The following is a 27,240-nucleotide window of genomic DNA, read 5'->3' as shown; positions in this document are numbered from 1 at the left end:
TATGTATATGTATACAAATGAAATATCTAAAGTGGGTCCCCTCCTTAGTTACCATATTGTCTTATTCAATCCCTTATAAAACATCAATTTTAAAAATTTGTTTATTTTATCTTCTGTTAATAGACTGTTAGCTCCACAAAGATAAGAACTCTCTATGCTACATTCACCACTGCACTCCTAGGGCCTAGAATAATGGTTGGTACATAATAGGGGTTCAGTACATATCTGTTTAATAGATAGGGTATTATATACGTATATGCTATTTGTGTATATATTGTTTATGTAAGCCATATGTCCATATGTGAGGTTGACATATTACCCAATTATGTGCACACACAATCCAGGTGTAATATCTTAGATGCTAATAAAAGTGCATTTTATTAGTCATGAAAGTTCTTTTATTCAAAGGCATAGGAATCTCCTCTAAATCCCAAATAAAAAGGGAGTAATAGTCTTGAATAGATAGCCTCATCCCTTTCATTTGAAAGGGACCTGGAGGTTTTGATTTGGATATTCCATTAATATTTCTTTTCAGGAGGGGTCATGCCACTCAGGTGTTGTGAATCACTCTCACTTAATGTAGGTGAAAAGCCGCTGAATCATACTGAAGTCACATTGCCCCATGAGGAATGTGTCAACTATTTGCCTTCATTCACATAATGAAAAGTGTAGTTAATGATATTGTCACATTGAAAAACTTTAGAATCAAGTGGCTAAAAATACTTTCTTACCATATAAGGGAGTGAGGACACTAAAAGCTTACCTTTAAAACTATTTTTAAAGGATGAGGCTATTATAATTGCATCTTTTCTGTCTGGGTAATAGCCTTTTCAAGTGAAGAGTGCATTTCAGAGGTGTTCAACATAGCCGTTGCTTGGATCCTCAGCCAGGCTGTAATGCTGAGTGTGGTGCCTGGGAGTCTGGTGGATGTATGGCATATTCATTATGTTGTTCATTTATACATTCATTCTTTCAACAACATTCAATCTAGTATTCTTTGTATTCCAGGAACTGTGTTAAGTACCCTCTAGAAGGTGAGAGAGAATAATAATGATGGCTTCATAGTACATATGTTACATAGTACATAGTATAATGTTATATATGCTATGATAGTGGTATATATGCAGACTGCTCTGGAAATAAGAACAAGGACATCTACAGGCAGATGTCATCAAGGATAGCTCCCTGGAGTTCCAAGTACTTATGCTGAGTCTGGAGGATGCGTTGCATTTATCCATTCCACAGATATTTATTGAGTGAGTTTTATGGAACTAGGCTACACTCTGAATATACTATGAGGGAACAAGACAGGCATGAACACTGCCAGTCATGAACTCACAGCCTGTGAGGGGAGGCAGACATAAAACAAATAACCTCCAAGTAAAAATACGTGATAAGTGAGGAAAATTTAATAAGACAGCATTGCAGATAGACCAAAATCTTGATAAATTGCTCAGGGAAAACCTCTCTTGGAGAAAATCATATTTGAGATGACATCTTAAGTGGAGTAGAAGTTAGCTAAGCAAAGACAGAGAAGAGCATACCAGGTAGCAAAAGCAAGATTCCCTTTATTTTACTCAAAGAGTTTTGCTCTAAAAAAACCCCCCCAAAACCCCCCAAACAAACAGAAAACTAGAAAAGAATTGTTAAAGCATTACCTTCACTGAACATTTTGCTTGTAGAAAAATTTCAGAATACCGTGCATAGTTACAAAAAAAATGAAGACTAAATTTTTTTGTAACAATGCATGTTGACAGATGTTAACTAGACTTATTGTGACCATTTTGTAACATATACAAATACCAAATCATTCTGTACTATACCTCAAACATAGTGTTATATGTCAATTATTCCTCAATTTAAAAAGGTATAAAAAATTTCAGAACACGACCAAAAGTGATGGTTTGGAAACTCCTAGGAAAAGAGCCTGAAATATCTTTTTCTTTTTTTTCCCTTTTTTGATTTCTTTCTCTTTCAAATTTTTTTCTTGAAAGAGAATAGAAGGTATTTTAGAAATAGTCATCAGAATGTTTGAATTTTATTTTGTTGTTGTTTTTAAGTTATACAGTAACTTCTGATTTCATGGTTTTATTGCTTTTGGGTTTTTTGAATTTTCAAATGTCAGCTTATACTTGGCTCATTGCAGCCGTGGAACACTGTAAAATACACAAAGACCCAATGTGGAGTTACTGCCTTTCTAACTTTTCATTCTCCAACAAACTTTGCTGTTTTTTGCCATCTGGCCATAATAACTCACTCTTGTCAGATTGTATTCCTCTCTGCCCGTCTCCATTTTCAGTACATTTCTATTCTCATTCAATATTGGTTATGCTGCAATATAGCACATTCATGAGATCTCGGCTTCTGGTCTCCAGTGATGCAAATGCTTTCTCATGTGCCATGAGGCAAAGGCTTTCGTTTGGTTTTAATCTAACAGGGCAATGGGTACATCAAAGTCTCAGAACCTTTACTCCAAGACTTCCTTGAGGAACTGACATTTAAATGGAGAATTAATGGAGTTGGTCATGCAATAAGAGTGAGAAAGAGTGAATAAGGGAGAGAGAGGAATTCCACGAAGTAAGAACTGGCATGTACAAAGACTCAGAGAATTAAAACACTGTAATCTATTCAAGGAACTACTCTTAGCTGTGTGAGCTACAGTGAAGTGTAAATATACAGAGGAAAAAGGAAGGTTTTAACAATTTTTTTTATTATTTAGAGAGAGAAAATGGAACAAAGGTAAAGGGAACATTTGTGGCTTTGATCTCTCCAGCACCCCTTCCTGCTTTGCCCAGCGATAGTGTCTTAATCCAGTTTCCAAGGCATTCAGCCTTCCCTTTAGCCCCACTGGTTTGAGTAAGAACTCAATCCACCTCTGGATCTAAGCATGCTTAACAATCTGCTAGTTATATCTCCTTCACCAAAGTGACTGGTTCAGGGATTGACTTATTTACCCAATCAGGGTAAGCAACCTTAATTCTAGAACCTTTGCCCAAACTCTTGGGAAGAGAGTCTCTCTCTTTCAAATGGGATGGGAGGTAGAAACTATAAAGGGTGGCATGGAGAAGGCCAAACATAGTAAATCCAATAGGGAGAAATACAGATCTTAAAGATGAAGAGAAAACTACCAGCACATAAAGACATTGTTTGAACCTCTGGGCACAGTCATATCCCAGGCTACATGCCTTTCAGTTACAGGAGCTACATCAAGTAAGCTTTATATAAAGTAAGCTTGAGTTGGATGTCTGTTGTTGCAATGAAAGCATCCTGAATAATATACAGTTTAATGGGGGAAGCTTTACTTTGCCTGAATCTAAGACATCAGATGATGTTAATCTGGGGCTCCTCAGATTAATTTCAACAGCACTCCACAGGTAGCTTTAGTTGTAATGAACCAAGTTAAGAGTTTTACATTATATTTGACTTACCGTTTTTTTAGTTATAACAGGAAAATACTCCCATTTATCAGCTTCCTAGTATTTTTTTTTCTATCTAGAACTTATGTCACCTCAGAACAAATGTATATCCTATATTGGAATGTCATTTCTGTCCCAAAATAATGTGTAGTAAACTTTTAAAAAATTACTTGCTGGGAAAAAATTTATTTCAGTCACATGCTGTCCCACAATAGGTGTTTTTATTTTTAGCATTATCTTTTTTCGTTATTTTCTAAACATTCTTATGTCCTTCAACTTATATTCCAGAATGTTAAGCAATTTTTGCATCTTTCTAAAGCCATTGGAGATTTAACTCCCTCAAATGATTGCCTAGAGCCTACATAATCTCCCTTAAATCTTCCAGGTTATTTGATCTGCCATTTCAAATGGTTTCATCAGCAATTTTTTTTGTGCTTTATCGGTCTGATAAACTAACTGGAACAGAAATGGAGGTACTAATGTAGTCAAAATAAGGAGGCTTAGTGAAGCAGGGCCTATACTGAGAGTTAATAGACATGTTTAAAGAGATTTTTTGAAAAAGCTTCTGTATTACATTCACAAATGAAACAAACGAATGTTTCTATATATTCACAATCTAATCCAGATACACAATTCATCTCATTTCCCTTAATTCCACACATAGTTTGAGATATACAGGAGAATCCTAAACCCAAATGTTATGTGCATTTCTTAGAGGTACAGTAGAGTTGGTACATTTGAGGTAATGAGAGTTGCTTTGCATACAAGACATGCTAAAACGGGTTGATGAAAAGGGGGACTCTGACACAAAGACCACCCTGTCAAAAGATCCTTGTTTCTTAGAGGGACATTTGGACAAATGGCCAAGACAACAGGCCAAAGTCAGGCTTTGAAAATGACAAGGAAATGTGTCAGTTGATGGGGGAGAATATAGGGTTATTTATTAAGAGACTGTACTTAAAAGAATAAAAAAATTGAAAAGAAAAAAGAGACTGGGCTTAGTTGACAGTCATGTAAATTGAATCTTGACTCCATAACTGAGTGGTCTTGGTCAAGGGATTTCACTTTGAACTTGGACAAGCAACTTCTGAGAGCCTCAATTCTCTTATCCTGGCAAGTGGTTTAACTGCAGGTGTCAGTTTCTTCATGTGTATGAAGACTAATTGATGAAATTAACATTATCGAACTGTTGTGAAATGCAATGAGATAATTCATATAGGGCTCTCAGCAGAGCATCTGACATATAATAATAACTCTGCAAATGTTAAATATTATCATGATTAGGATTAAGATGGTGATAGCTAATTGTGATTTAGAATTCCGAGGGTTAAGAGAATGTGAAGAATGAGACCCTGTTACTCAGGGAAGAACTAGCACTTGCATAAATCTAATTAGACAAAACTTTAGGGCAGGGGCTTAGTCCTAGAAAGACATTATGGTTGTCGAATAGTTCTGCTGTCAGCAAAGTAGGGATAATACAAAGATGCTAGGCCAATATGGATGGGTTTTTGAGAAAGACAAATATTAAAACTTTCTGTGTCTATTCTAGTGCCTACAACAAATTGAGGTTATCAGGAAATTCAAATCAGGCCATCAGTAGATCCAGCTGTGACCACTGGAATTGGCAGAGACAGGGAAATAAAATTAAATAATTCATGTAAAGCACTTGGCACAATGCTCCATAAACAGGATTTGTAATTCTTGTGTTTTCCTTGAAATATTTTCTACTCTTGACATCCCTGATAACAAAGGTTGCCAGATTTAGCAAATAAAAAATAAAGGATTCTCAGTTACATTTGTATTTCAGATAAGTGATGAATAATTTTTAGTATTTCTCCGATAGTGCATATACTTAGGAGCTTTACTAATCGATAATCCACACTTTTTTCCCTGCTATACCTTCTCAGTCTTCTCTGGTGGCTTCTTCTTTTTTTTTTTTTTTATTGGAGTATAATTGCTTTACAATGGTGTGTTAGTTTCAGCTTCACAACCAAATGAATCAGTTATATATATACATATGTTCCCATATCTCTTCCCACTTGCGTCTCCCTCCCTCCCTCTGGTGGCTTCTTGAGTTACATGGACCTTTTATGCTACATGAGAAACTTCTTACTACCTTGTAAGGTTTGCATATTGTATTCTCTTTGCCTAGAAAAGATCATTCTTCTACTGTTGGCCTGGCCATATGATTCTCATCTTTTAAGTCTTGGAACACTCAGATTAAACCCCAGACTAGGTTCAATTCTTTATTGTGCATTTTCGCAATACACTTTGTAATGCATATTACGCTTACATTTAAAGGATGTCTGTTTCCCTTTCTAAACTAAACTCCATGGGTAAAGAATTATATTTGACCAAATCTCTACTGAGCTGCTCAAACACAGCACAGGAAACCCACTCAATAAACATTTGTAGAATATGGAGGGAAAAATAATTGTTGTTATTATTATTTATCTTTTAAAAACAGTTTTATTGAGGTATAATTTACATACAGTAATCAGTAAACTCCATATTTAAAATGTACAGCTGACACATGTACACACCCATTAATCATCACCATAAAGTAGTAAACATATCCATTACCCCAGAAAGTTTTCTCATGCCCTTCTGTAATCCCTCCCTCCTCCCCTTCCCAGTGCCCGAACTCAGCTTCTTTTTACCTATAGATTAGTTTTATTTTCTAGAGTTTTAAGTAAAAGAGATCATCATACAGTATTACTTTTTAAAATCTGATTTCTTTCGCTCAGCATAATTATTTTGAGAGCCATCTGTGTTGTTGTATGTAATATCAGCCTATTTTGGTCAAGAAGGTTCATTTAACTGTTAAAAAAGATGGAAGTTCCAGTGATTCATGATAATTTTCTTCTCCTAACAGGAGAAAGCTCAAAATTGTTCTTTTCTAGAGTATTCCTAGGGAAATATTGCCCAGCACTAAAAAAGAATTAACCATTGATACATACAACAACACAGATGATTCTCAAAATAATTATGCTGAATGAAAGAAGCCAGAGTATGCTAATTTTTAGCAAGCATTAGCCTTTGCTTTGCATGGCAGATCTATTCAGTGTATTTCAAAGACACTAAGAAGCCCCCTCCTATGACACACTAATAAGATACTAATCAACAGTAAATTTGTATTGGGTAGCGGTCAGTTCTAGTTTCTAGTGTAATAACAAACATTTAATGAGCACCTGCAATGTCCCAGGTGTTTTTGAGGTGCTTAAAATATCTAATTTTATCCATAGCCTACTCTAATCATATCAGTACTAGCTCAGAGATTACTAATTAATGATCCAGAATGATAGCTGCTTAATTTTATATTTGGCAGGTTACTGATATTTGGAACAAATTAATTATTAACAAAGGACATCACTCTGTATAGGTAGGACCATTCAAGAATGAAGTAACAAAACAGTTTTTTGGTTTTTTTTAACATCTTTATTAGAGTATAATTGCTTTACAATGGTTTGTTAGTTTCTGCTTTATAACAAAGTGAATCAGTTATACATATGTTCCCATATCTCTTCCCTCTTGCATCTCCTTCCCTCCCACCCTCCCTATCCCACCCTCCCTATCCCACCCCTTTAGGTGGTCACAAAGCACTGAGCTGATCTCCCTGTGCTATGCGGCTGCTTCCCACTAGCTATTTGACATTTGGTAGTGTATATATGTCAATGCCACTCTCTCACTTTGTCCCAGCTTACCCTTCCCGCCCCCCGTATCCTCAAGTCCATTCTCTAGTAGGTCTGCATCTTTATTCCCGTCTTGACCCTAGGTTCTTCTGACCTTTTTTTTTTTCTTTTCTTTTTTTAGATTCCATATATATGTGTTAGCGTACGGTATTTGTTTTTCTCTTTCTGACTTACCTCACTCTGTATGACAGTCTCTAGGTCCATCCACCTCACTACAAATAACTCAGTTTTGTTCCTTTTATGGCTGAGTAATATTCCATTGTATATATGTGCCATATCTTCTTTATCCATTCATCTGTTGATGGACACTTAGGTTGCTTCCATGTCCTGGCTATTGTAGATAGAGCTGCAATGAACATTGCGGTACATGACTCTTTTTGAATTAGGTTTTTCTCAGGGTATATGCCCAGTAGTGGGATTGCTGGGTCATATGGTAGTTCTATTTTCAGTTTTTTAAGGAACCTCCATACTGTTCTCCATAGTGGCTGTATCAATTTATATTCCAACCAACAGTGCAAGAGGGTTCCCTTTTCTCCACACCCTCTCCAGCATTTATTGTTTGTAGATTTTTTGATGAGTAAAGGAAGTTAATGGAAGAACAAAGAGACAATGTCATAAGGCACAAGTATTTGATATTTTCTTTTCCAATATAGGGAGTTAATTTCTGTCTAGCTAATGAATATTACAATTATTAAAATCAAATCATGCTTTTTATTGACTGGAAATTTCTACTTATTATCTTTTGTTTTACTTAGCCATTAAAAAAATGACTGTAATAACTCATCCCACCTGAAATATTACAATTTTCTAAATATTTCTTCCATTTTACATATTTTAAAATGCCAGTATAGGGCTTCCCTGGTGGCGCAGTGGTTGAGAGTCCACCTGCTGATGCAGGGGACACGGGTTCGTGCCCCGGTACGGGAAGATCCCACATGCTGCGGAGCGGCTGGGCCCGTGAGCCATGGCCACTGAGCCTGCGTGTCCGGGGCCTGTGCTCTGCAACGGGAGAGGCCACAACCATGAGAGGCCCGCGTACCGCAAAAAAAAAAAAAAAAAAAAAAAAAATGCCAGTATATATTTAAGAACCGCTGAAGTCTTATAGATAACTTAGATACAAATTATTTGTTGTAAGTAGCTTCCATAATGAGTAATCTAACCCTTGCTATGTGGATTTTTATTCAGTTTCTGCAAGTGATATTTCCTACCCTTGTTTCAAATGCTTGGGATACATCCTTTTTGAGGCTTTCAACTCCCTGTTCACAGATTACAAAGTGTTTTGAATTATTCAAAGACGAGAAATTATTAAATGAAGGTATAGTTAAGACGTTATCATAGTTACTGGACTATTTAACATGCTTTCATAAGAAAATCAAGGCCACACACACACTGTCAAATTTTATATTATTTATTTTATTTTTAATACACTCTTAGTACAAGTTTAATGTATTTACATAAAAGTGTATAAATCACAACTGTATAACTTAAGAATTATCACAGTGTGAACATACTTTTGTAATGTACCCTACAGATCAAAAAGTAAAATATTTCCAACATACCAAAAGATACTCTCAGGTTTCCATATCACTATCTCTACCGTACTCATCAAAGAGGAAAACTTTTCTTGTAACATTTTAGTTTAGTGTGGCTTTATGAATTCCAACGTTTGTTCAAGCCATTATGTGTTTGGTTTCAATATATCGCTGAACAATCTATGTGGCTTTCTAGTTCTGTGTCTTATTCTCTCCATGCCTCTTGCTTCTCATTTCAGCATTAAAAATTGTAACCATCTCTGAAGATCTTCACATGTTTCCTGCTCCACAGAGTCAACCCTTTTTGTCCTTTCCATACAATCATAAATGAAAGTGACCACTCCTATTCTAAAATTCAATGAAGACAGTCTTTCTCTTATGACAGGATTACATTCTAGTTGCATTAAAATTAATTTTATACATGTTTAACCAGCGCTGCTAGCTTGAAAACAACATGAAGGCAGGGACTCTAATTTATTTTGTATTAGCACAATGACTTTTAATTCGTATACAAGCAATACATATTTTCTGAATAAAAAATAATTATTTTATAATTACAATCTCAGGTGAACTCTTTTTACATTCCATGAATAAGGGTTTTTGATCAACTCATCCCTAAAGACAGTTCCTTTAAGAACTGAGCTGACCTCCATGTACTAAGTTGAAATGGCTTCTTAGTATTTTTGGAATACTATAAAACAGAAAACAGAGGTTCAAAATTTGTCAAAGTTAAGAAAAATGGTTGATGTGATTATAGAGCCCCTTCAATTGGAAGGCTATATCAAGGAATTAGTGTCAGCTGGGCTTCTACTCATAAAAGTTCACTCTTCATATTAACCCATCTGTTGATTCACATAGTAGGCTTGCTGTTGATGACATTCTGATTGTGCCATGGGAAAAATCAGTGAAAAAGCTTAAGGTAATTTAAAAGAAACCAGATTTTAGTTGAATCAGCTAAATATCTGTATCTTCTCTCCATGTTCCTCCCCCCACTTCAGAGCATTAAAATATTTTTATTACAGGAAAGTTTTGTGGGAGGGTTATGGGTAACCAAACCAAAGACCAAACCAAAGATGATTTGGTCTTTTGTTAGGTATCTTTAACAAGTCAGAAACTACTGCTCTAAAAGCTTTCATAGATGCTGTTCTTTTTCAGAAAGTGGAGTCTCAGTTCTTAGAACTACCCTTTAGGGTAGCCGCTTTATGTTAAATTATTTAAAAGTAGAGGTTATAGAGTTTCAGTTATGCTGTACAATAAAAATGCCAACATTTCATGAGATTTAGAAGAAGCATCTGTAAATAAATTGGTAAATTTTTATGTAAAACTAAGTGAAAATTGAAAAAAATCTAGCACCTTAAGCATCATTGTGACAGTTACACAGGAGCAAAACAATGACACATGATCTGTGAGGGTATATGCATTCCTAATAGTGTGCTACAGCCAGAAGGTGCAGTGACTGTTAATCTGTGGCTGCTTAGATAATGTTGTTTCCAGTTCTTCAAATTTTGCAAACAAAACTCTCATCCTCCTTTACACAGAGGAAATGTGTAACCTTCCACAGTCACTTAACCTTTCTATGTTTTCTCATCTTGAAAATGATAATGTCATAATCAACACAGCTCCCGTTTGAGGCAATGTATATTTTCTTCCTCACTTTTGAAGACGTTTTATATAAAGCAGTATGAGCTCTGCCAAGCATGCTGTGGTATAATGAGAATTTTTTATTAGAAGTCATAGTGAGAGGCTAGTTGGCTGACTTAGAGCACAAGACATAGAACTTGGATTGAAGGCTGCATTCCTATGTGAGCAGACACATATCCAGTTCTGTGAAACTTGATCTGTTCTCTGATCTCAGAAAGCCTTTTTAAAAATGACTGTCAAGGGTAAAGAAAAAAAATGATGAGGAATGACAGAGATTTTAAAAAGAATACTGAAAGGAAGGTCTTTGAATCACCCTCTACTTTGTCTGCCTAAGCTCTTTGCTTTGTCATATTTCAGAGCTATGCTTATAGAAAATCAATTTGGCGTTAATTACTTATATTTAAAATAATAGTTAAAAAAATCCAAGCTACGACAAAAAAAATCATAATGTGTTTGACTAATAGTTCATCTTTTCTGAGACTTTGAAGCCCTTTATAAATTGCCCTTATAGGAGGGCAGGATTTTAGTGGGATATACCTCTGAAGTTCTTGATATTCATATATAAATCTGAATTTTAAGAAAAACATATTATTTTTATAGATAAAAATTTGAAGAAAACATATGTACTTTCACTTGTTAAACTACTTCTGTTTCAGTTCTAGAAAATGGATCTGAATAAACAATCCTCCCTAAGTTTGATATCAGAGCTAGTTTAATTGGTACTGATTGACAATAAGGGACAGTTGTCAAGAGTGACTTTGAGGTCAGTAGGCCTGAGTGTGAGTTTTGGTTTTACTTACTTGGTACATTACCAAAGCTTCAATGTAATTTTCTGTAAGGTGAGAGTACAGTGGATATCTGTTGTTTTAGTCAGCACAACTCCATTTAGCTCTCTTCCAATGACAGCTTCCTGAGTTTCTTCTGTGAACTAACCTCCCTTAGATTCAATGCTCATGTTTCAGAGGATGCTGAACCTGCGGTGTGGCTTCGAGGTAGGCAGATGATTTAGGCACAATCACAGAATATCAATGAGCAAGCAACATCCCAGGATCTTAGTTGGAATTACTGGAAAATCTACTAGGATGGCAAATCCAGAGGTGTGGTTAAATGTTTTTTTAAAGAATTTGCTTCCAAATAAAGTCAGCAGAATGGAAAACAAAACAACTGGAGAGTAAAGAGAATTCATGCAATATTGTTTGGGCATCTGAATCTTGCTGTGCCGGAAGCCAAATCCCCTCCTTACAATTTCAGTTTCATGAACAAATAAATCTCATTTATTATCATCATTATTATTATTATTATGAAAAGAGTGTGTTGAATACACAGAGTAAGATTTGTAATATTTATATTCTTCTTGTAGGAATTTTGTGCATATAAAGTATGTTTTTGCCATAGTGACTGGCGGGTAGGCACTCAGTGTGATTTGTTTGTGTGTTACCTGAGTCAATCTGAATCAATGGCTGAACCTCACTGACACTATAAACTGAAGATTGAGGGACCATGACAGTCTTCTACAGAATATTCTCCTAGCACTGATGAGCAACTTTGTGAAACAGAACAGACGAGTTTGAAAAAGCTAGAACCAATTATCTTGAGCAACTTCCCTGGGATGCCTTTATGGAGCACATTCCATGTATCAGACATGTATTCATGCTCTTAGCCACCATCCATGCTCCTATCTAAAGTCAGACTCCCCCTTGACAATATCAATACCAAGACTATGGGACAAATGGCATAAAATTCATAAAAGGATATTAACCAATGTAAATAATATATATTTTAAAAAATCTGGATCACACAAGAACTAGAGACACTGAATCACATCTATTTAAAGATTTTCACCTGTATCTTTGGAAGGAGAAACTGAAAAATTATCTAATTTCACTATTTGAGTCCAGCCATTCTTAAAATTTTTTTTAACTTCCATCATTTCCAGAAACTTCTACATTTAGGGTACCTTTAAATTTTATTATATGCAGATCTGGACCAGGAGGCAGAGATCCTATCTGAGTATTTCAGATCACTATTCTGGTTTCCAGAGTGGGCACACCTGAATAAGCAGCACACCTTGAAGAATGTTACCTTAAAATTCTCAGCCATCTGGATCTATTACACTGTAGATATCTGCATGCAGAAAGAGTCTGGGCATCTATCCCAGTGTTCCTGTGCAGTACTCCTTTAACATGGAGAATTTGACTTCAGAAATGGCACAAAAAAATTGCATTCTTAAGAGTCTTATAATAGAGCTGTTAACATATTAGCAATCTGTTAGCAGTCTGGACTGTCATGAGCAAGAACCTACGCACAATATGAGCCATCGTTTATTTTTGACCACAACGAGAATGTACAACATTTATTTTAGTAAACTGAGACATAAAAAAAACAGGTTGAGATGCACCAAATGGGGTACTGAGAGACAACAAAACGTTGTTGGTGCTTTATAAGGACAGAGGACAGACTAGGAGCTTGCAATTTGTTTTTAATTCTCACACATATAGTCAAGCCATTCCCTTGGTCACTCTAGGAGAAATATCAATTACTGTGTTACCTTTTTTTAGTGGTGATTGGTCAACGCCATTATTTACAATCCACAGGAATTGTTTTCCAGAGAGATACTCCATTGGTAACATGCCACAGTATGCTTTTAGCTGGTTGCTAAACACCAAGTTATTTTATTCCTCTTTAGGGATAGGGAGGTATGAGTCTACACGTACTGGTACATGATTCTGGCAAGACATTTTAAATGGGAAACTATTTAGGGTGAATGTATGCGTACCAGGGTGAAAATTGGGATGCTCCTGCAGAATATAACACACATTATCTGACCTCTGGAAGTTAATATTCTGAACGGGAAAAGCCCATAGTCTTATTATACATAATGCACATACAACTATGGAGGTGCTATGTACACTTAATTTTTGAATTTTGGTCTTCCTCTTGGAATCAGAGGAGGAAAATTACTGATTGAAAATCAGAGGCAAAAGAAAACAGAATCAGGGTTTTGGTGTGAAAGCAGAGGCTTGATGTACAGTGCACAGATTGCACTTGCATAAGGATTACATATTTTAAGTGGATTTTTCCAAACTCAAAATATAATGTAATCTTTGCAGAAGAATGTCCATCACAATTGGGAAGCAATTTCAGGCATAGTACCTTACTTGATAGAGAAGTGGGATGAGAGAAAGGGGCATCATTAGTACAACAGAATACTGTGCAAGGTGAGAACTGTAGCAGTAGAGCTGTGATCTTCATGCAGGACAGGTAATTTTCCTGTTCGCTTTTCACTTCATAGCTTAAGTAAGAAAATAAGTTACTCTTTTTCCTTTCTTCTGCAAGTTTCTTTTTTGCAGACGTCCATAGCCCACAACCATACATGACTCTTTTCCTGAGAATCAGCTATTGATCCTCTTCTGTCTGACTGATACGAAACTTGGATAAACTAGCCTTGTTAGGATGAGTCCTGAAGAGACAGGACAGGTAGGGGGAGTGCTGTTGGTTCACAAATGGGCCCCCCATATGCGAGGGCAAGGAGATAGTGAAGAAAGAGGGCGACCACTCCACATTGATAGGTGGCCACGTAAGCCAGCTGCCTGATGCACATAGACGCCAATACTATGGCACAGGCTTTTGAGAGAAGAAAAAGCTTTATTGCAAGGTCGGCTGGCAAGGAGACAGGAAGCAAGGCTCATACCTGTCCAGCTTTTATAAATCAGGGGAGGACAGCTGGTATGCTAGAGTCCTGGTGGTGCAGGTTCTGACTGGAACATGGCCATTTATGAAAAAGCGTGGGAAAAGGGCTTCAGCAGCACAACCTCCTGAACAACGGACCCGTCCTCTTTGAAAGGGTCCCGGCGTTCAGCTTCCGGTCATGCCCTGATTCTTTGGTTCCGTGGGAGGGGGAAGTTTGGTTCCGGGTGTTGAGGTCAAAAGTTTCTCCTCTGCGCATGCTTCGGCGGTGTGAGTTTCGGTTTTGTTCTGTTACCGCTGAAAAACAGCTCAGTATCTTGTTAGAATCAGGACAGGGCCAGTGGCGGGGGCTGGTTCTGCGGTTAGAGCAGGTTTACTAAGCAAGGGAACTTACATATGACGCTTGTTTTGGGCGGCCGCAAAACGAGGACATCTCCGCACCCACCTGGCAGAGTCTTAAAAGTTTATAGAGGCCTGAGTGGAGGTAAGTCGCCTTACTTTCCAGATGGTCCGAACAGCACGTTACTCTCTCAAGGCTACGTCCTTGAAACAGCTCCTTGTGTGGGAATGATGGTCAGAATATACATTCCAAGGACAAGGGAGTGGGTGAGGAGCCTCCAACTAGCTTGAGGGTCAACCAGAGGTCACAGCCTCTCGATAGCCTCCTCCAACAAGTGTTTCTTATGATTGCAAGTTCACTCAGCCTGAGGACAAGTATGCAGTTTCATGGAGTACAGGGGCTAGAGTTCAAAAGAACGTACTTGTGAGTTTTAGAAACATGTAGCAGGTATCTAGACTGCAGTACTGAACTCTGCAGTTATAGAAGAAGGAATGGTGACCTTAAATGGTGAACTGGTGAGTAACTTCTGGCATCGAGACAGTTTTAGCAAGCTGTTTGTTGCGTGAAAGGGATAAGTTAATTTAAAAGGCATAAGGTATAACTGCTTTTAAGAGTGTTAGAAACACAGCTGTGAGTAAGGAAATACCATACTTGCTCGTGGTGCTTACAATCTCAGTCCAGTTCTTATTGATAAGATATTTGTTTCTCTCAGGAAATGATGTGGACGTGAAGTTGATTATAGTGGCACAGGTATCAGGTTAAGTGCTTGTTTTAAATAGGTCAAAGTATAACAATTTGCAGTAAAGGACTTCAGTTTGGTCTTTTCCAAATTTATCATGAAAATACTCTGATCACACGTTTTCAGCAATATGTAGATTTTTAGATTGTATAAAATGATTAATATTCTTGAACTACATTTAATTTTCTGGAGATAAACTGAAAAGATGACTGTTTCAATTGGCAGGACTGGTTGCTCATTCATCTCTCTTGTCAACATTTGGAAAAAAGAAAAAGAAGAAAAGACTCCTAAAGGTACTTTGTAGAAATGGATCTCTCTGCCTCAATATGGTCAGTAGCCACAGGTTTACTTAACTATGGCTATTGACCCAATTAAACCAATTAAACTACCCTTATGGTTCTTGTTTCACTAGGAATTTCTCTCCACTTAATATTTCACCTCTCTGTAGCACCTCTGCTACTTACATTACCTCTATTGACTTGCTTATTTGACTGTTTGCACCTTTGGCAGCTACTAAGATAATTTCCAGAGAGAACCACAATTTTTTATTATAAAAATATAATTCAGAGAAATATTAGTTTTTAAAACATGTAAGAAAATACAATATTTTAAGGAATAAATTTGTTATTAACAATATTAGTTGTAATATCCAGTTTCAGAATATCAAAAACAAGAACTATTCCTGTCATACTAAGTCATGCAGTTCATACAAATAGTGAGTTTTGAAGAGTATGATTTTGCATTTTGCAGCTTGTCAAAAGCATTTCTCAGTCTGTTGGAGAAGCTGGTATTAAACCTTTCAGCAAGAAGACTGTTTCCACTATTGCCCGTTTATATACAACTGCTTAACTGGCTTTCCTTTGTTTAGACGTCTTTGAGAGCCACTGTTTTAGAAGGAACTAAGAGGAATAACTTAGCAATTATGTGAGAAACTGGAATTAGTCCGGTGAACCTTGTGAAAAAACTTATTTAATGGGAGTCCCAGAGGATAGAAAATAGAAATGCCTTGTTCCTAAGTCATATACCAGCTTTTCTTGGTTAAGGCATAGGTATTAATAAGAGTCTCCTCTGAGTATAGGAAACATCCACTTCATTGAACTGATATAATAAGATTCACATCGGGTATGGCTATGGGGAACTATGTATGAATATATCTTACCACTTACCAGCTGCATAATCTTGGTTAAATTACTTAATTTTTTTGTGCTAAAGATGCTTCAACTGGAAAACGGGTATATAAAACGGTATCTACTTAATTGGGTCATTATGCCGATTAAATGAGTTAATATTGTAAAGCACTGAAACACCACCAACATTTTAGAAGCACCTCATTGTTTTTGTGCTGTACAAAAACAATTACAAGGGTACCAGGATGAAACAATACAGTGTCTCAATGCTTAGTGCACACTAGTTTTCATTAAATATCAAATTCCTACTCCCCATTTTCCCATATGGGAAAAGAAATGGAGTAGACAGTTCTCTTCGAAATGAATGAGAAATTTTAGAGTGTGTCATTGGTTGTCACACTCACTGCCTAGGTTCAAATCCTGACGACTGTGTACTTGTTGTGTGATTTTAGGTAAGGGCCTTAAACCACACTGTGCTTCGTTTTTCTCGTTTGTGAAATAACACATGGTACGTACCACATAGAGTTTGCTATGAGGATTAAATAAAATAATGGCTGATAAGGGCTTATCCATTACAATGCCATTGTAAATTTTCAATGATGATGTTTTTATTATTGTTAGTATGTTACATGTAGACAGTTGAATAAAATATTAAATCAATATACTACAGAAGGGTAACATTTTTCACCCAAGTTGGACTGGTTAGTCAATTTTATGTCTTTTGATTTAAGGAATGGTTTCCCAACATTTTTTCCTTATTGGCACACCTATGAATTTAGTGAATAGTGTTGAAAGAATTAAGTAAAACGGATATGAAAATAATCTAATAAGTAAATTATTTCTTCCCTGATCATCTGAAGACTAATATCACTGTATTTAAATATATAAAATTGGGTATTTTATTACCCAGGTGATTTTCCTACTATTTGAAATTTTTACTTGTCCTGATATGAGGTATATCAAAGTGAGATTCTAAAATTTTGCTCTCAGACTGCAGAGCTGGTGAAGAAGAGCTGTGAAAAGAAAAATGGAGCAAGGTAGAGATATTCAAGACATGAAATGTCCCCAGGGGGTCTTAACAGAGTCTGGGCTGGAAAAGGGTTTTGTAGTTCTACTTTCATGAAAAATATGGGTTGGAAAGTAGTAGAAAACCTGTCCTTCCTCCTCCACTGATTTCCATTTCAGTATTGAAGTATCTCAGTTCCCTGGAAAATAAAGTCTGGTTGCAGATGATAGATGGCTTTCCAAAGGCAATATTGCTCTTCAGCACCACCTGAAATAGCAGGTGGGACTTCTATGGTGGTTTTGCCTGAAGGGCAATGCTAAATCCTGAGAAATAGAGAAGCCCTTTGAAGAAAAGCACCCCAGGCTCTATTCCACAAGCTTGCTTTGATGATAGATGAATTATAATGGCAATTACTGTATTTAATTCCAAAACTTAGAGAAACACCTCCTTTCTTTCAAGCTTTGCTATAGTATGCAACGTTTTTTCAAAGATACTCAAACCCATTTGTTGTTTGCCTCAGGTTTTGCATGTATGGCTCACCCTTCTAGAACTCTAAAGTAGGTCTTTCTGATATGCACTCACCTGAGGTATGCAGGTGTGCTTCCTACCACCTAATCGTTCTGTCCTCCAAACCAAAGGGTGTCATCCTTCTCTAATGTTCTGGACCGCTGAAAATTGGATGCTTTATTTTCAAACACAAACGAAATGTGGCTCTTTTTGTATTTCTCTCCACAGGGAGGCCATTTCATTAATGTGTTCAGCTCTTCTGAGGGCTCAGATTGTTTGGGTGGATGCTTTGAAATGTTTGGTCATTATAATTCAGTCACCCAAGGCCTTTCATTTAAAAACTTTATTTATGGAATAGTTTTGATGCCATAGGAACAAAATTAAGCAAGCTGTCTGCTCTCATTGGGAAATATTGCAAATGCTTATTATGCATACTGGGAAGAATCCAGGGGCAAGAAAATGAGCCATACTAGGTCAGAATAATTTATTATGCTGTTGTTAATGTCTTCTTAGTTGTTGAGGGGTTATTAATTTTTATTAAATACCAAGAAATGGGTCGCTGAAATTATTGAATTCCAGTTGTTTTGGTGAAAGATATATAAGATGAAAATTAAATAGTAGCTAACAGTTTTTGACAGCTGATTGTAAGGGAGGAAAAATAAATTTTTGTCTGCTCTTTTGAATTTTTAGCTGAGACCCCTGTAATAAAAGACTTATTAACAAGAGAAAAACAAACAGAAGTTTATTAACATGTATATCTCATGTACATGTGGGAGATACCCAGGGAAAAATTAGTAACTCCCTGAAGTGGCTTAGAATTCATGATTAAATACCATCTTAATAGGGAAAAGGGAGGGGAAATATAGGCCTCTTAGAGGAGAGTGAATGATTTTTAGGAAGGGTTGAATGGGGTCTTACAAGAATAGATGGGAGGTATGACAGTTTGAGACAAAGTTTGGCTGTGGTGTCAATGTCTAGTCTCATCTCTTGTGATAACAGTCTATCTTTCTTGGCTGGTGAAACTCTAGAGGAGGGCATCTGTGACACCTGAGTTTCTTTCGGAGGATATGTCTTTAGGAAGATAAGGGCAGTTCAGAGAAAGCCTCCCCCTGCATTTGCGGCTGAATTGCTAGTGCTTCCAGTTCAAAATAATCAGCATACCAAAGTGGCATATTTTGGGGTAGTATGTCCTGAACTCCTGCAGTCATGTTTTGGGGTTGTATATTCTGCTCCCTTTCACTGATCATTGGTAAGATTCTGTGTTTAGGACTCTATTTAAAATCCTTCATTTAATTTTCACAGTGATCTGTGATCTAGGGTTTTGATGAAGATGCAATGAGATAGTGCCTATAAGGTACTTGGAATTAATGGTTTCTGACACACAGTAATTATGCAATGAATGGTAGTGTTATTCCTTTTATTATTTCTTGCTACTATTATATGAAACTTAAACATACATGAACATAAAATATATGATCATAAATATCTGCAGTAGTTGCAATGACAACCCCCCCCCCAAAAAAAAGTTCAAACACATTTGAATGATGATTGCATTTGAAATAGAAATTGACTGAAGGGAAGTATTTTTGACCAGGACCTTTCAGTTGTATTCACTTATATTCATTATGTACTAATCTGTATGGCTAGAAACTTGAGAACTTTTTTAAAAAGTGGTCTTAAAAAGCATGTAATAGAATTGGGAAGATGTCAAGCTTGCAAAACAATTACAGAATAATAGATAATGTTGTGTGATCAAATGCTAAACAGTAAGATACAGGCGATATGACTGAAAATACAGTTTGGAAAAGTATTCTTGAAGAGAAAAAGCTTGCTTGGGTCTTCAGGTTTGATGAGAATTTAGGTGATTTTATTTTAAAGAGAAAAAAGAAAGAAAATCAAACATGAGTAATACTGAAGTGTTCTTTCTCTCCACGGTGAACAGTGGGATGAGTTCTTTTAGATGCTTAACACTATCTAAAAGTGATTATATAATCTCTCACCAAAAGTACTCTGCAAATGTATGGCCCATCACAAGTATAACTCCATACTTTTCATCTTAGAACCTAACACTCTACATCTTGACTCCAGCCAAAGGCCCTTAGCTAGGCCTAAAACAAGTGTTCCATGCCTAGGCATCAAGAAGGCTGAAGCTGGCCTCTCATTCACACACACACACACACACAAACCTTGAGTATTGGTTGAAGACAACCCACCTTCTAAGAGTTGAACTGATGTGCTGAAACCTCAAGTGAAAGATCAAGGCTGAGATGTTAGGCTGGAGTAAATCTGCTAACTTCAGTAGCATTCGAGGCCTGTCTCTTGCGTTTCTCTCACTCTCCTTCCCTTTCCCTTCCCCTCTGTGTCATAGTTATTTATTTATTAATATTTTATAACTTAGTTTCAAAAATAAATTGAGGCCACCATACAAAAAGTACTCATATGTTCTTGGAATCTTGTCAATAATATGTAACATCTGTAAGATGATGAAACAGGAGGTGGGATTTCTATCCAAGAGTGTTCTCTGGACATAATCTGTGTTTTCCCTTTTTTCTGTGCTTTTCTTCTCATGGATCCCTTTTTCTTTGTCCTAATTCCTGGAACCTATGCATATGCTAGGTTAGCTGGCAAAATGGAATTGAGGTTGCAGATAGAATTAAGTTTGCCAATCAGTTGACCTTAAAATAGGGATAATATCTTGGGTTATCCAGGGGACCCCAATATAATCACAAAGGTAGTTAACTGGAGGAAAGATACAGAAGAAGACAGGCATAGAGAGATGTGACTGTAGAAGAAAGCCATAGAGAGATGCAAAGCTGATGACTTTGAAGGTGGAGGAAGAGATCATGAACCAAGGAATGTGGGCAGCGTCTAGAAGCTGGAATAGGCAAGAAAATGGATTCTCCCCTAGAAAGGCATGCAACCCTAACTACATCTTGAATTTACAGTTGGACTTCTATAGAATTGTAAAATAATCAAATGTTTTAAGCCACTAAATTTGTGATAATTCGTTACAGCAACAATAGGAAACTAATATTCCTTCATAAATTCAAATACATGGTGTAGATTCCATGATGATAGGAGCTCTGTCATGAAGTTCTGTGGCTTTCACAATTGTTGGGACTATGATATATATATAGAAGAAATTTAGTGAATACCTGTTGGGTTGGTAATGAGTAGATGTCTCCCCATGGAAAAATGACAATCTATATGTTATACTGGGTTGAAGGATTATGCTGACCAGTGTATATGCGGACAGGTTGATCTATACTTACTAGGGAATGTTCCTGAGATATATTTGTAAGGAATGGTAGTAGGATATAGCTGAAATCTAGCAAAGAAGGATGAAGGTGGGATCAAGTACTGCTGCAGCAGATTAAGCACTAGACAAGAGGACTGAAGTAGGATCTTCCAAGGCAGAACAAGTGTATTAGAAATAGAGAGCAGGAGAAGAAGAAGGAGGCTGTCTGGTACTGGTAGCTTCCTGGTGGTAGAGGCTATGTATAGGAGTAGTCTTGCTTAAGGTGGGGTGGAAACTGATTGATTTGAACGTGATAGGGGATTCTGAATTACATTCATTCACTGAGATTGCCTTGTTGTTGTTGTGTTAATTGACTAAGGTCTTAAAAGCTTTAATGCATGAACTTCGGAATGAACCAGACTGAGTTCTATTTCTGGGTCTTTTATGTGCTGTTTGAGCCTCAGTTTCCTCCTTTGTAAAATCACGGTAACAATTATAACTATGTGATAAAGTTGTCAGGAGGATGATACAATTTTTACACATGTAAAAATCTTAAGTGTCTGGAATCTAGTAAACATCAATAAATGGTAACTTTCATTATTATGATAATAATTATATAATACTTAAAAATTTGGGAAGACGAAGCCTCTGATGTTTGGCTCACTGATGCTTCTGTCAATTGTGCTAAGAAGTGCCCTATTTTCCTAGAGGTTCTACAGTTGGCAAATACTGCATTTTATTCCAGTGTGGGCTTATAGAGCATTCTACTTAATGTTACAGAAAGATTTGTTAATTGTAGCTGTCACAGCTGGATGTTTATTACATGTAAGCATTTCATCAACAAGAACAGGAATTTCAAAACACATGCAAGCATTCTCTTATATAATTAGGACGTGTAAGTTATTGACATTTCTGTTCCACATGGCTTACAAACTCATGATATTTATGGGTTATATATATTGTATATATGTGTATGTATATGTATATATATGTACGTATATGTACATATAACATCTTACAGAAAAACCCAAACGAACCTTTTGGCCAACCGAATATATATGTATATATATGTACGCACACACACACTAAGTTCTGTAGGGTTCAAAAGTAACATAATGTAACCTATGATAATTAAAAGGCACATGTTCATGTTAGATATATGAAATGATTGTTGAGAACTAGACTATATGTAATAAATTGCTAATTTTGTGCAGTAGAAAATAGCCTGTTAACAACCAAATTCTAATCTTGTGATTGAAAATAATATTAAAGAGAGCTCAGTTAGAGAGGCGGAGGGTGACTAGAATAAGAAGGCTTCATGAGGAGCTGGACTTTATTTGGGCTTTGAAGCACAAATTGGTAGAGAGCAATGGAGGTGGCAGTTTCAGAAAGGAGAAATGATATGAGAAAAGGATTATAGGAAGCATGACAGTATTGAAAAATGGGAGACGATAATAACCATCCGTCTCCAAGGGGAGCTGGGTAGAGGAGACATCTGGAAATGTGTTTAATTCCTGGAAATTTTGTTCCGGCTCCCTAACTACCCCAAATAAGGACAGGGCTGGCATGAAGTAAATGGCCTGCAAAACATAGTGCTATTACCTTTGTCATAACTTTACCTTGGCTTTTTCCTTTGTCTTAAATCTGAAATTTATGGGTACTTTATTTAAACTTGCAGAGAAAAAGAAATGAGAACAAATGAATTAAGATAATTAGGTTTAATCTTAAACCAACTATGCCTTCTCGGATCTTCTCTAAAGATGTTCAGGTTCCTTCTTTACTAATTGGCCCTATTATATATAATTTGACTGTTCAGAGGTTTTTTGTTGGAGAAGGCAAATAAATGAAGAGCAAACTGCAGATGTTCAAGTATCAAGCCTCATTAATTAGATACATGTTAACTAATTCTAAAGACCACGTGCTGTGCCTCAAGGGATTGATGGAGAGGTTAAAGAGGTTTTATTTTATGTCAGTCTATCCTGTTTTCTTAAGTTTTATGCTAGGCCCAAACAATATCATTCTGTAAATATTCCAATGTGGGATGGATAAAACATCACCATTTTCTCAAACTTAGTCATTTGCCTATCCAGTTGAAGTTTTAAAATATACACTTTTTCTTGTATCATCTTAATTATTTTTTGCCATATTTACATGTAAAAAGCTTGTCAGTTATTCAAGATTTCTCCTTAAATAAATTTTTGGTTTATTAAATAAATATCTTAGAGGAGGACTTTATGCCAAGAATAGGAGTGGAAAGCCAGTACTGTTTGCTCTGAATAGAAAATGTGTATTCAGCGGTAAAATAAAGCCAAAATATTATTCAATCCTATATTCAATCCTGTAAATATGGTTGTTCCCTGAAAATTCTGAGTGAGAAGCTGTCACTCTTAGTTAAAAAGCAAGATTTGTAAAAGGAAGAATGACAGTAAGCATGACTTGAATTTCTCATGATGGGATTCAGTATTATTTAATGCTGTGTCCAGGCACTGTGTAAAGCCGTTTGGCTCACCGCTGGCACTGTGAGAGACGGTAGTGAAAAGAGGATGGCCAGAGTGATATGAGCATGTTGTTTCCCAACTGGGCAGCGGCACAGTTCTGTTTTGCATATGCCACAAGCAGTGTAGTGACTTGAAATCCCTGTTTTCCACTCTGACATCGATAGTTTACACTAAGTAATTTTTATAAGATTATTATTATAATATCTCACTATCATTTTAATACTCCATAGCATTTTAACCTTACTAAAACTAGTCCATTCATTTACTCATTGAGACATTAAACAAATATTCCTTGAGTGTCTATCAGGTGCCAGACTCTTTTCTATGTACCAGAGATTCAGTAGATAAACAAAACAGACAAAAAGAAATCCCATAAATAGGTAGGTAGATAAATAGATAGACAGACGTAGATAGTGATCGGTGTTGTAAAGGAATGTAACCTAGGAAAAAGGGGCAGGAAAGGGATCAGTGAAAGGGTGATATTGGATCTAAGGCCTGAATGACATGAAGAGTAGAATTGATACATGGATGTTAAATATCTTGGAGAAGAATATTCCAGGCAGAGAAAGAGTGAACATAAAACCCAGGTATCAAGACACGGCACAGTTGTCAGTGCTGCTAGTGTAGAGTGATAGAGGGAGGAAAGGGGAAGAGATAAAGTCAGAAAGGTTATGAGCGGCTAGATCATGTAGGGTTGTGGAAGGCACTGCATGGATTTTGGCTTTTCCTCTGAGTGAAATAGTAGTTACGTGGCGTTTAGGAGTATTGTCCAAGTTACATTTTAAATGATCTTCAGACTGCTGTGTAACTGAAGATGGGCAAACAATTAGATAGCTGTTGCAATGATTCGGGCAAGAGATACTGTTGATTTGGACCAGAGTGGAACTATCAGTGATGAGTTTTCTGAATATATTGGAAAGTAGAGACAACAGGATTTGCTGGTTGTTTTAAAATCAGGAATAAATCCAAAGGTTTTGGCCTTAGAAACGGAAGGGATGGCATTCCCATTAACTGAGATGGGTAAGATTATGAAAGGAGCATATTTTGGTGGGGTGGTAGGGTGAAATTAGCTTGGAATGTAGTTCTGAAATATCTGTTATTGAACATCTAAGTGGAGAGACGTCAGATAAATAACTAAACATTTAAAAATGAAGTTCATAGAAGGAGTTCGGATTGGAATAATCACTTTGTGAGGAGATATATTATAGATTGGATTTAATACAGTGAGCTTAGATGAAATCAGCAAGATAATGGGCATTGACAAGATTAGAAAAGAAAATTTAGAACTGAGCTTTGCTTAGTGGTTGAGAATATGAGGTGAGAAGAGCAAAGAAGATAGAAGAGTGACAGTAAGGTAGGGAGAAAAGCAGCAGTATGTAGTGTTCTGAAAGCCAAGCAAAGAGAGTTATTTAATAAGGATGGATGAAATGTTAAATGTGCAGAAAGTTCAACAATGATGATGTCTGAGGCTTAAATATTCTCTTTGATAATATGAAGGTCATTGGTCGCTTTGACAACAGCAGTTATAATGGAGGATTGGAGACAGTAGAATGATTTGGTGGAGAGACATAGGATAAAAGGAGTATATAGGACTTTCGGAGAGTTTTGATGTAAATGTGAATGGAATATTGGTGTTACTTGAAAGGGGAAGTGAGGTCAAGAGAGGGCTTGTTTATGTGATGGCAGAAATTGCAATGTGTGTGTAAGCTAAGAGAAACCATCTGCAAGAGAGAGAAGAAATAGTGTCAAGATGATGAGAGGAAATTTCAGGATCTGTGTTCTTGAATAGGCAAAAGAATATGGGATCTAGTGCCTAAATGGAGGGATCAGCTTTTCATAAGAATATGGACAGCTCATCTGTAAAAACAGGAGGGAACAGGAGGAGTATGTGGGCTCAGGTGTTCTTTGTCCCACCATTGTGAGTCATTCTTCCATTTTGTACAAATTCTATAAATTTCAGTGGTCTTTTTATGGTTTCTCTACCCTAGAATACCTTACAAGACACAGATCAATTTTTTTTAGAAGCTTTCTTCAATAACAGTTGCTCATACTTTGTTGAACTCTAATAATATTTAGTAATTAATACAACATATTTCAGTATTTAACATAGAATGCCTTCTTTTGTCTTCTGTTTCTACATTAAAAGCTGAAGATCTCTGTAGTGTATTCACACAGTCACCTTGTAAGCTCATATGCATTTTTTATTCAAATATTATTTTATTGTCGAATTCACAAGGATAAATTTTTGACACGTTTTTAATGACAGAAGATAATGCTGATGAAACAGATAACTTGAAACAGTATTGGTAGTAGTTTATGCCACAGTTGTTCTGGAAAACAATCATGAGCTTTTCTTTAGCATCTTTATTGGAGTATAATTGCTTTACAATGGTGTGTTAGTTTCTGCTTTATAACAAAGTGAATCAGCTTTACATACACATATATCCCCTTATCCCCTCCCACTTGCATCTCCCTCCCACCCTCCCTATCCCACCCCTCTAGGTGGTCACAAAGCACCGAGCTGATCTCCCTGTGCTACGTGGCTGCTTCCCACTAGTTATCTATTTTACATTTGGTAGTGTGTATATGTCCCTGCCACTCTCTTACTTCGTCCCAGCTTACCCTTCCTCCTCCCCATGTCCTCAAGTCTATTCTCTACATCTACGTCCTTATTCCTGTCTTGCCCCTAGGTCCTTCAGAACCTTTTTTTTTTTAAGATTCCATATATATCTGTTAGCATATGGTATTCGTTTTTCTGACTTACTTCACTCTGTATCACAGACTCTAGATCCATCCACCTCACTACAAATAACTCAATTTCGAATCTTTTTATGGCTGAGTAATATTCCATTGTATATATGTGCCACATCTTCTTTACCCATTCATCTGTCGATGGACACTTAGATTGCTGCCATGTCCTGGCTATTGTAAATACAGCTGCAGTGAACATTTTGGTACATGCTTGTTTTTGAATCACGGTTTTCTCAGGGTATATGCCCAGTAGTGAGATTGCTGAGTCGTATGGCAATTCTGTTTTTAGTTTTTGAAGGAACCTCCATACTGTTTTCCATAGTGACTGTATCAATTTACATTCCCACCAACAGTGCAAGAGGGTTCCCTTTTCTCCACACCCTCTCCAGCATTTATTGTGTGTAGATTTTTTGATGATGGCCATTCTGACTGGTGTGAGGTGATATCTCACTGTAGTTTTGATTTGCATTTCTCTAATGATTAGTGATGTTGAGCATCCTTTCATGTGTTTGTTGGCAATCTGTATATCTTTTTTGGAGAAATGTCTATTTAGGTCTTCTGCCCATTTTTGGATTGGGTTGTTTGTTTTTTTGATATTGAGCTGCATGAGCTGCCTGTAAATTTTGGAGATTAATCCTTTGTTAGTTGCATCATTTGCAAATATTTTCTCACATTCTGAGGGTTTTCTTTGCATCTTGCTTATGGTTTTCCTTTGCTATGCAAAAGTCTTTAAGTTTCATTAGGTCCTATTTGTTTATTTTATTTCCATTTCTCTAGCAGGTGGATCAGAAAGGATCTTGCTGTGATTTATGTCATAGAGTTTTCTGGCTATGTTTTCCTCTAAGAGTTTGATAGTGTCTGGCCTTACATTTAGGTCTTTATTCCATGTTGAGTTTATTTTTGTGTATGATATTAGGGAGTGTTCTGATTTCCTTCTTTTACATGTAGCTGTCCAGTTTTCCCAGCACCACTTATTGAAGAGGCTGTCTCCATTGTATATTCTTGCCTCCTTTATCAAAAATAAGGTGACCATAGATGCATGAGTTTATCTCTGGGCTTTCTGTCC

General features: G+C 36.6%; 1 long non-coding RNA gene across 1 annotated transcript in view; it reads left to right on the top strand.

The window, feature by feature from the left end:
• LOC141278354 (uncharacterized) overlaps positions 1 to 27,240 on the top strand; it is a 411,822-nt gene that overhangs the window by 31,130 nt on the left and 353,452 nt on the right. The window contains exon 4 of the long non-coding RNA XR_012330939.1: positions 15,273 to 15,340. This is a non-coding gene — a long non-coding RNA (uncharacterized lncRNA). The remainder of the gene's footprint in view (positions 1 to 15,272; positions 15,341 to 27,240) is intronic.

The sequence above is a fragment of the Tursiops truncatus genome, chromosome 3, assembly GCF_011762595.2.
Source record: "Tursiops truncatus isolate mTurTru1 chromosome 3, mTurTru1.mat.Y, whole genome shotgun sequence".
NCBI classification, from domain to species: domain Eukaryota; kingdom Metazoa; phylum Chordata; class Mammalia; order Artiodactyla; family Delphinidae; genus Tursiops; species Tursiops truncatus.
This window is presented reverse-complemented; position numbering and strand designations above follow the sequence as displayed.